The sequence below is a fragment of the Vulpes vulpes genome, chromosome 9, assembly GCF_048418805.1.
Source record: "Vulpes vulpes isolate BD-2025 chromosome 9, VulVul3, whole genome shotgun sequence".
NCBI lineage: Eukaryota > Metazoa > Chordata > Mammalia > Carnivora > Canidae > Vulpes > Vulpes vulpes.
Genome location: NC_132788.1, coordinates 37642201 through 37653896, shown reverse-complemented (window position 1 = coordinate 37653896; position 11696 = coordinate 37642201).

Here is an 11696-nt window from a genome sequence, read left to right as displayed (position 1 = left end):
CCAGATATTTATTTTTATTATTTTTTAATTTGTCCACACTTATTTCTTTTACTTTACTTTTTCCATCTAGGTTCATTTCTTTTTTTTCTTTTCTCTTCTTTTCCTTTTCTCTTTCTTTCTTTTAAAAAATTTTTAAAAAATAAGCTCTACAAGGAAAAAAAAATAAGCTCTACACCCAACATGTGGCTCAAGCTCACGGCCCTGAGATTAAGAGTTGCACATTCTACCAAGTGAGCCAGCTGGGCATCTCTTCTTTCTTCTTGAATAAAAATCTTTGGCTCCTCAGCAAGACTCCATGAGTAGCAAATGTTCTGTTTTTGTCTTAAAATTTCTTTATTTTACACTCACATTTATTTATTATAAGATTTTATTTATTTATTCATGAGAGACACAGAGGGAGGCAGAGAGACAGGCAGAGGGGAGAAGCAGGCTCCCTATGGGGAGCCCGATTTGGAACTTGATCCCTGGACCTGGAAATACGCCCTGAGCCAAAGGTAGATGCTTAACCACTGAGCTACCCAGATGCCCCTACCCTTGCATTTAAATGAGATTTTAATCTGGATACAGAATTCTAGGCTGAGGATTTTCTTCAGTGTTTCAAAAATATTATTCCAAAGCCACATGACCTCTATCCTTGTGGAGGACTTGGGCTCAGGCTGCTGCCTTGCCTTTGTGGTCAGATGTTTTTTCCTCTCTCATGGCTTTAAAGATGGTCCCTGTCTTTTATGGTATGCAGGCTCACACTAATGGTTTGACTCATGGCTATCGCTGATAAATGATAAGATGTGTAGGGCCCTGAGCAAACACTTTTTGTGGGTCCTTGTCCATATAAATCACTTGTGTCAACAAAATCAGCATGTCAACATCATTTTAGCAGCTCAATCACATGTGATGTTCTGCTGTGACAAATGGGAGAGACCCCACTCATGAGGCTACCACCCTGGGTCGAGGATCTGGCCCTGGGGACTCCAAGACAGCCCATAGGGGCAAGACCTGAGGTCTGTGGGAGCATCTGCTTGAACCCTAACACAGATAGAGTCAGAGAGTGCCTTGCAGGGTAGAGGTAGGATCATGGTTCACATGGGCTTTGCTCTGGGCTCAGGGCACCATGCCTAAACACTGCCAACTCTGCTCAGTCCTTGCCTTTGGAGGGGAATTTAGAAAACCTCAAGGAAGGCACTCCAAAGCACCAGAGCTCCCTGAGGGGCAGGGATCATAGCAGGGCGCCTGCTCACCTGGGTCTAAGGATCTGCACTTGGTTCTGGAAAATGGTGTCTGAATATCCTCTTTCATCATCCATGTTCTTTCTTTCTGGAACTCTTATTAGATATACATGAGACTTCTTCATATTATTTTTCATGCATTCTATCACATCTCTTCCATTTCCTCAGATCCAGGCTCCAGCCCACTAATTTTCTTTACAGCTGTTTTTTAAACATCTGTTTAAGCCATCTATTGAGTTTTAAATTTCAATTATATTTTGCATTTTTAGAAGTTGTAGTTATATTTTTCCAAATCTGCCTATTTTTCGTTTGCACAATTCTCTTTTCTTGTTTTATATCTTGAATCATATAACAAAACTTATTCTAGATTGTGGCTCAATGGCAGCAAATTCTTCACGATGTCATTTCGCCCTGTCATTGTCTGCTGGTTCTTGTTCATGGTGGCTGGTTTCGTCTTGTGAGATACTTTGGTGGCAGACAGGGCAGGAGGGCTTTGTGTTTGTCTTTCATAGGTGTTCCTGTTTCATCCCTTGTCGCCTCAGCTCTTTCTTCAGGGGCTCCTCTGTCCCTGCAAGTAGACATGTGTAGGTATTGGCATGGGCAGATCCTCATCTTGGGGTGACGTGGGTGCCACCCCCATTCCTGGCATTTCCTGGTAATTGGTTTTCCCCAAGCCAGCCTTCATTCCCTGAGGGAATATAGGGAACTGGCTTTATCAGTGACTGGTAGAAATCCAGCTCCCACAGAACATGTGGATGGTGGCAAACACCCTGGCCCACACGCTGATACCTGTTTCTGCTGTTACCTCTGCTGCCTCTGCCTCTGACACTTGCTGCTTCCCCCACACCTGCTGACCTGGCGCCTGCAGCCCGCTCAAAGGCAGTGGCTGTGACCTCCCTCCTGGATGCCAGGTACTTGGAGGGCCCCCTGGGAAGCTCCGCCCAACTCCTCCCACAGTCTCTCACCCCAATGTCTTTCTTTCACACTCTGCATTTCTGCATTCAGCCCCAGAGGGGCCTCTCCTCCCCAGGCTGGCTCAGAGGAGTTTCTCACAGCAGCACCCATGGGAAACCGTCACAGACAGGGAATGAGGCGCTCCCTGCCTCCCTTCCAGCAGGACTCCACCTCTACACACACATCCTAGAGTGAATGAGGCCAGGCTCCTAAACCACTGCCTCACTTTTCTCTTCTTCCCGTTTCCATATTACTTCCCCCACCTTCAGATTACTGCAGATTACTGTGGGTGCCTTCTGAAGTTCCTCCCCAAAACTCACAGCCCCAGATGATGGGGCAGATTCGACTCTTACCATTTTTGAAGATTTTATTTATTTACTTGAGAGAGAGCTCAACTGAGGGGGAGGTAGAGCCAGAGGGAGAAGCAGACTCACCACTGAGCAGGGAGTCCAACTACAGACTTGAACCCAGGACCCCAGGATCATAATCTGATCTGAAAGCAGAGGCTTAACTGACTGAGCCACCCAGGCACCCTCGACTCTTACCATTTTGCTTGCAGACTTTTTCCATACTTGATCACACTGACAACAGAAGTAGAAATTATAATGATAATATCTTCCGCTTACTGAGCAGCTGCTCTGTGATACAATGTTACATGTTTTATCTCTGATTCTTACTATATTCTTTCTGGAGAATTACCAATCGTCACCCTTCTGCACAGGAGTAATTAAAACGCCCTGAGATAAAATTCTAACACAGCCTACAGCATGGATGAAGCTTGAGGACATCATGATCAGTGAAAGAAACTAGTCATAGTAGGACTAATATTGCATGATTCCATGTATATAAGGTACTTAGAGACATTCATAGAGACAGAGGAATGGTGGGTGCCTAGGTCTGGAAAAAAGGGGGAGCAGGGTGTTGTTGTTTAATGGGTGCAGAGTTTCAGTTTGCAAAGAGAAAAAAATCCATAGGTAGATGGTGGTAAGTTTGCACAACAATGTGAATGTACCTAATGCCACAGAGCCATATAGGTAAAATAGTTTAAATGGTAAATTGTATGTTCTGTATATTTTGCCACAATTAAAAAAAAAAAAAAGACAGAGAGTTCAATGACTTGCTCAAGTCCCTGCATCAGGTGAGCGGCTGAGCCTGCTCTGGACTCTGGCTCTCCCTGACCCCATGCCAGGCTCCTCCCTGGCACCCACTCATCCACCACTTCCACTGTCCCTTACCATTCTGGCACCTTTCACTCACTCTGGACCTCAGAGCACAGCACAGACCCTGGCACACTAGTCAAACAAATAAAGCAATGACTACACATAAGATGACTATGAACATAGTAGAAAAGTTGTCTATCTCTAGGGCTGGGCCAGGGAAAACTCAGCTGGAAGTAGGCAGGGAACAAAGGGGATTCGCAATCAGAGCTACAGGGGAGCTACGTTGCCCTTTCCTGCTCCCTCTGCCCTTTCCTGCTCCCCTGGTGGCCAGTGAAGGCGCTGCCAGAGGCGGCAGCCACCTGACAGCCCCCTGGTGCCTCCTGCCCTGCGCTCACCTTGCAAAGGTGAGGCTACCTCGGTGGGTACTGTCCTTTCCTTGTCCCGGGATGAAGTTTAAGTGGTAAGAAAGTTGCAGGGTGGCTCCCACTGGCCGGGGTCAACTGAGCTTTCCGCTTAGTGTCCTAAGTGGAGGCCTTGTGGGCACTAACCTGCCAGCCCCACACCACCTCCTGGTGGTCCCACAGGCCCTCCCTACTGGTCTTGCTCCTTGCTGGAGCGTGTCCCCAGAGCCATGCGTGTTGTGACAAGTGTCCTCCTCCAGAGGCAACACAGTATGGCTGAGTGGGTACTCTGTTTCCTACCAGCTGTGAGGTTTCAGGAGAGGGGGTAGGGCTCTGGCTTCAGACTCCCCATCTCATCCCCAGGGATGAGTCATCCCTGGACTTCTGTTTTATAAGAATCACCTGGGAAGTTTATTTCACCTGCAGCTTCTGGGGTCCATCTCGAAGATCTCAGGTGGTTTGGGCTGGGGCCCTAGGAATCCTAATTTAGATAATAGACTGCATTTTTAAATTTTGCTGTGGGAAAATATACATAAAATAAAACTGACCATTTTGTCCATTCATAAGTGTATAATTCAGTGGTATTAAATACATTCCCAATGTTGTAACCATCACCACCATCTATACCCCAAACTTTTCCATCTTCCCCAAGAGAAACTCTACACCCATTAAACACTAATTCCCCATTTCCCTTCCCCACTGCCCCTGTAACCTCTATTCTACTTCTGTCTCTGTGTATCTGCCTATTCTGGGTATACGTCACATAAATGGAATCATACAATATTTATCCTTTATTTCACTGAGTGTCATGTCTTCAAGGTTCACCCATATTTAGCCTGTGTCAGAATTTCCTTCCTTTTTATGACTGAATAATATTCCATTGAATGTACTTGCCACATTTTGCTTATCCATTCATTTGCTGATGGATAAGATAGATTTTTTTTTTGAGAGAGAGAGAGAGAAAGAAAAGGATTTGATGACCTCCCAGGGGCCCATAGCAGTTCTAGAATTCTGTAACATGCAAACTTTCAATGAGGAGTGTTTCTGCTCCAACAGCATCCAGAAATAATAGGGGGCGGGGGGAGTGGTCACAGCCAAGTCCTGCTCTTTCCCTGAGACGACAGTGAGAGGGGGATGGGACCCTAGGGCTTGAGCTGGAAACTTGCCAGCCATGGTACACTACAGGTATGGTGAGAACAGGGATGAGCAGGCCATGTTACAGCTTCCCCCTGTGTGTATGCAGCATGTTAGAGTCTCCTTAAGCCATGATCTCAGATCGCAGAACCCAAGGGCCTGAAAGAGCTTATGAAATTGCATTTATTTACTTTTTAGAATAAGAAAAATGAGATCCAGAGAAGGGATGTGCCCAGGGTCACTCAGCTGCTTGGTGGCAAAACTCAGACTAGAATCTACCCTCTTTGTTTTTGTCTCAGCATCCATTTCCATCAATTCACTGCCTCCCTTCTTGGACACTTGGGTTGTAGTCCTTGGGGACCTGGAAAAATATGTATGATAATAATAATAGATTGTTGAATGTAAACTATGGGCTTTGGGTGCATTAAGTTCTTTTTCAGTTCTCACAACTCTCTTGTGAAGTAGAGACAGTTATTGTCTCTTTTTGGCAATGGAGGAACCTGGTTCTCAGGGTCTGGTGATGCTGACAGGGCACCCCAGCTGTCACATGTGGGAGTAGGATTCGCTTCAGCCCCTCTGCCTTCGGAGCCCAAGCTTTTAGCCCGCTATGTTGTGTTGCCTCTGTGGAAATCCATCCCCTCTTCTGGGGAAAAAAGCCCCATGAGTCTGGTAGGTCACTACTTACCTCAGCCCTCAACTATTAGAGATGACATGTTGTTTAGTCTCATGTTGGACACAGGGAAGGTCAGAGTAAATATGGCAGGGGTCAGGAGAGCTCACAGGAAACCAGGAACTCCGTCAATCACACAGATGGAATCACTGTTCAATAAATGTTTAAGCATTTACTATATGCCACATAATGCTCCAGCCTTGGGATTTAGTGATGAATAAGGAAGACGGAGTTCTCCACTTGGGACGTGATCATTCTATCTGGAAGTGGATTATGAACAAATCAGCAAGTGCCGTGCATTGATAAATGTTGAGCATTGAGAGGGAAGTCAGCTGGGTGGAGGAGGTGATGGGGATGAATGCATTTTAGAGGAGCATGGCCAGGGAAAGGGTCTTGGTGGAGGGGGTGGTACACCTGAGCTGAAGTCCTCAGATTAAGACTGAAGCAGCATCGAAGTTCAAGGGAAGAGTAAGTGCAGAGGCCTGGGTGGAGGAAAGCAGGGGGCTAGCAGGAGAGCAGTGTGAATTACAGGGGTGGGCACTGAAGGGACAGTAATTTATTCTAAAGACCATACGGTTTCCAGGCATTTGAGAGTCATTAACCCATGCAATAAATGTATGTATGTATGTATTATTTAATTTTATTTTTTTAAGATTTTATTTATTTACTTATGAGAGACACACACAGAGAGGCAGAGACACAGGCAGAGGGAGAAGCAGGCCCCCTATGGGGAGCCCGATGTGGGACTCAATCCCAGGACCCTGGGATCATGTCCTGAGCTGAAGGCAGACGCTCAACTGCTGAGCCACCCAGGTGTCCTGAGTGTGCAACTCTTAATCTCAAGCACGGGGTAGGATGAGAGACTGAGATGGAACGGGAGCCTGAGGGATGTGAAGCTGAGTTGATGATCTGGGGCCAGGTCATGAAGAGTCTTGCTTGTCCTGCTGGGGAGTCAGGACCTGACACTGAGAGGCTGGAGAGGCACGGGAGGGTTGTGCAAGGTGGGATGCAATCATATCAGAGTCATTAAAAAGGCCGTGGGCCGTGCCTGGGCGGCCCTCAAATTCCATCTATTAACTGAAAAGAGAGAAATTTAGGATGGAATTCAGCCTGGAGTAGGAGGAGGATCAGTGGATTTGGAGCCAACAAGGATGAAGATGAGGTTCTCCAGGCCCATGTATCTCCATTTCCAAATGAAGAGGTGAATAGTCCCATGTTCTCCAGCCGGGCATCTCTCTCACTCCGTGGGCAGCCTCCTGGGAACTCTGGGGACCCACGGATCACCATGCCGAACTGCTGGACCAGACAGCTGCTAAGGTTCCTTCCAGCTCTCTCTTAGGGTTGCCAGGTGAAGCAAGGAGGCTCTGCCCTGTTGTTACAATCTAACCCCTTCACTCTGCACAAATATGGTCACACGGTGTGGCATCTTTTCTCGGTTTGCTTCAGTATGAATGGTCAGCTCTGAACGGCACTGCATGGCCGAAAGATTATGGTTTACAGATCAGAAACTCAGAGTTCAAATCCCAGCTCTGGGATTTACTGGCTGAAAGCTCTTCTCTAACATGCTTTCTACCACTTTCTACTGTTTTTTTTTTATAATGCATTTTTAAATTTAAATTCAATTAATTAACATATAGTGTATTATTAGTTTCCAAGGTAGAGTTCAGGGATTCATCGGTCTTATGTAACACCCAGTGTTCATTCCATCACATGCCCTCCTTAATGCCCATCACCCAGTTACCCCATCCCCCCACCCCCTCCCTTCCAGCAAACTTCAGTTTGTTTCTTATGGTTAAGAGTCTCTTATGGTTTGTCTCCTTCTCTGGTTTCGTTTTCTTATTTTTTCCTCTCATGTCCTATGAGCCTCTGTTTTGTTTCTTAAATTCCACATATGAGTGAGATCATAGGATAATTGTCTTTCTCTGATTGACTTATTTCACTTAGCATAATACCCTCTAGTTCCATCCATGTCATTGCAAATGGCAAGATTTCATTGTTTTTTTGTTTGTATGTTTTTTTTTCCTTTTTTTTTTTTTTTTCTTATGGCTGAGTTCTACCGTTTACTGACTTCAGGGCTGGTTATTTAGTCTCCTTGAATCTTCATTTTCTCATCTGTAAGATGAAGCTAATCATACCTCTCAAAGGATAGATGTGAGAATCCAATAAAATAATGGTATAAAAGTGCTCAGGAAGAGAGGAGTTGCTTTCAAATGCTACACATTATCATCAGTGGGTCCTCAAATGAAGAATCTGGTTTTGAGTTGATTCATCACTTCTGACAGAAGTGTCCAGTGTACAAAGCCTAGCTGTCAAGTATTGGGATTTTTTTTAAAAAACAAACAAGCCTTGAATATCCATTAACTTCAAAGATGTCTCTTCATTGGGCAATTTGTTCTTCTAATAATATTACTGTTACTTAAGACTTCTTTGAAATGTATCTTTTGAAGCTGTCTCCAAAGTTGCTATATCCTTGGTGATGGTAACTCTTTATTCATTGGATTGAATTTTGGTGAATAACCAATGATTATACCCAGAGAGCTATAGCTTGTGAATATAGGTGCAGATCAAGCTAGATAAAATGTGTTTAAAAATGAGGAATACCTTGTATGCCATGAGCATGTTTTCTTGTGTGGCAGATTCCACTGTACTTTTTAATGTATGATTTTTCTAAAATTCAGCCTCCTGGTCTACATTAACAAAATCAATCATTTGCTTAAAGATGCGTGGGACATCAGCAACTGAGTTTGTTTGCTTAAGAAATGGCACACTGCACCTTTGGGCCAATGAGAGAAGCGTCCCGGAGATGCCATTCCTAGGAACCCAAATCCCAATGCTAGAGAGCAATGCAGAACCTGTTTTTAGAATGAAGACAGAGTTCCCCCTGGAGTGATTTATAAGATCATGTAGGTGGGGTTGGCTTTTGGGGATGGGAGAGGCTTCGCTTGCAGGGACTGTGCTTTGGGTCTTGGGGAACAAGTTTCTACTGGATTCATGAAAATGACACTTGAGAAGTGTAGAAGACGGAGGCTGTTGCTCTGACTGTCTCTGAGTCACCGAAGACCTCAGGCTCTTTCTGTGCATCACTCTTTTTTCAGCAGAGTAATTCCCACTTCCTGGGAAAGAGAAGTGGGACTAAAGAGACAGACTAATTAAGAAGATTCTGTAGCTCTCAGCAGGGTGAAATCATACTACAGGCGATTTTGCATGTCTCATAACAAATGACAGTCATGAGTTTTTGTGCAAAGGCTCCCATCAGATAGAATCATCTTGGCTATTCTTCTAGCATTGAACTACAGCTTTTTTTTTCTCTTATTCTCCCTGAACTAATATCTAGTCATCACATCAAAGCCACCTAGAGCCAAGCTTTTCCCTTAATGTGGGCTGTCCATTGTGGTGAGGGGCGAGTCTGCAGAGGAAAGAATGGAGAGTTGAGGGTGGAGACCTCAATCTGAGCTACTGATGGGAGGAAAGGGGAGAAGGAGCACAAAAGGACCTGTGCCTGAAGAGAAAGATGAGAAGTCGCAGTAGTTCTCATCTGACAGACCAAGGGCTTCTGGGATATGTGCCTTGGGCTTTTTTTTTTAATATTTTATTTTTTTTAAAGATTTATTTATTTATTTATGATAGATATAGACAGAGAGAGAGGAAGAGACACAGGAGGAGGGAGCAGCAGGCTCCATGCCAGGAGCCTGATGTGGGACTTGATCCCGGGACTCCAGGATCGCGGCCTAGGCCAAAGGCAGGCGCTAAACTGCTGAGCCACCCAGGGATCCCCTGCCTTGGGCTCTTAAGAAAGTCTTGAGTCCCATGATGGGGGCACCTGGGTGGCTCAGACACTTAAGAATCTGACTTTTAATTTCAGTTCAGGTCATGATCTCCGGGTCATGGGACTGAGCACCACACTGGCTAGGTGCTCAGCGAGGAGTCTGCTTGAGACTCTCTCCCTTTCTCTCTGCCGCTTCCCCTCCTCTTTCGCTCTCTTAGAAAAAAAAGAAAGAAAGAAGAAAGAAAGAAAGAAAGAAAGAAAGAAAGAAAGAAAGAAAGAAAGAAAAAAGAAAGAAAGAAAGAAAGAAAGAAAGAAAGAAAGAAAGAAAGAAAGTACTGCCGAAATCTTAACACCATACATTCCATTTTCTCTCTCGAGATCCAAGGCTAGGCTTTGGTGACATTAGCATGAACACTTCCTTCTACAGAAAGATGCCAACTCTTCATCACATTATTGCAACGGCCGCTGCCTGTTAGTCCTGGGCCCCTAAAGAACACATGGACGAACCCCCTCAAGGGTGAGAACAGGATTCAGGGAGGACCTGGGGTTCTCTGTGTGGCTCCTCTCTCATATTTATGCTTGGGTTCCATTTCCAGCTGGCCTATTTATTCACCTCTCAGTGCACCTACTTGTGGTTGAAGTATCCAAAGAGATATGGTCTGCAGCTTTGTGTCACAGCAGGCATGCCGAGTGCTGGGGAGCAGACAGGCTGCAGCCACAGACACCATGGCACCTCGTGAGCAGAAGTGACAGAAGGAGAAGGGGGCAGGAAAGGCAATGGGCTCAGACCACCAACCATTGCTGCCACCCAAAACCAGAGGCCAACCTCTTTTGGGATTTCCTGAGGGGGAGGCTGCTCAGCCACGCAAGAAATGGACAGTGAAGCCACAGTATTTCTAAGACAAGGGCGACGGGCTAAGAAACAAATGATCGGGTGAGATGTCAGTTCCCAGGTGAAGAGGCCTGGCTAAGATTGAGAAATGGGGACAAAACACATTTCCCTCTAGAAGTGAACTCAGATGTGATGACAGGGGTGCCTGGAACGCTGGGTCAAGGAGGACCAGGAGTCTGAGCCCCAGGCTCAGGACAGAAAGGCCATGGTTGATGGGTGATGCTGTCCTTGGGCTCTGGGAGGGCAAGGCCACACCCACAGGGTGGATTGTCATCGCTAACTTATGTCTTCTCAAGGACTCAGGCCTAGTATTGATTTGATGTGAGCAGGTGGTTCAGCCAAGTCCTTAACATAGATCTCACATGCAGCACGGTCCCGTTTGAAGTCAGAAGGACCAAGGCGACCTTGATGACAGGAGAAAGATCTTAGGCTCAGTATTTCCTAACCAGGGACTGATTATCCACCCTGCCCCATCCAGGTGGCCATGTCCTCTCAATGACTGGGGCTATTCTGTGTCTAGAAAGAGGCCTACCTTGCCTAGTTTGATAACTTCCAAGCTTCTGAAAGACCAGAGATTATACAGCTGTTATGTCATGTCACTCATTTGTTGGAAGGGAAGTAAATTCCCTACAGGGTAAAGTTCAAGAAGGGTAAAGTTCCCTGCAGGGGGAACTCACAGGGTCCTTCCTGGCATACCGGGGCCTCACCCAGCTGCTGTGCCGTTCCTGACTTTCCCCAGGATGTCACAATAAAGACCTAGCTTATAAATATTTAAAAGATTTATCCACCTTATATCTCCTTGCTTGCTCTAACCCTAGCATCACATTGGCAACCAAGTACATACTCTATGCTACTACTGTATACATGTGTAGAATGAATGAGTGAATGAATGCATGAATGAATGAATGGAGGAAGGAAAGAAGGAAGGATTGACATAGGAAACATGCTCTTCTCAGAACGAGGCTTCCAAGAGGAACTAAATTTGTATTTAGAACTTCAAGGTAAGTAATTCATATCTGGTACACTGAGCTGGTGACGTGTGCCTGGCTGAGAAGAGCCTGCCTCCCTAACCCGCTATTAAAGGATTGCCACTGGACTGTTGTGCAGATCTCCTGTTGACTGTAAACAATCAATCCAGGTAAGGAAAATCCCTCTGCAGAGTTCTGCTGGCTCAGTTCAACACCAAACAAAACAGACAGAACATGGCTATTTCCATCTTAAGTAAGACTAGTTAATGCCATTAGAAATTAAGATAAAAAGACAAAATCCTGTCTTTATGGACTAATAATTGAAACCTGCTTCATCAGACCACCCAGGGTTGAAGAGAAAGTAGTTTTTAAAGTTCAGGTCTTCTGGAGAGGCTGATTTGAAAGCAGCCATAAATCACACTAATTCAGGTGCCACTGCTGGTTTGCGAACGGACCGGGTCTGGTCGGCTTGATCTCTACAGGAGAAACCTTGTGACCTTCCTCTGGCTGAAAGGTGACACAGCCACT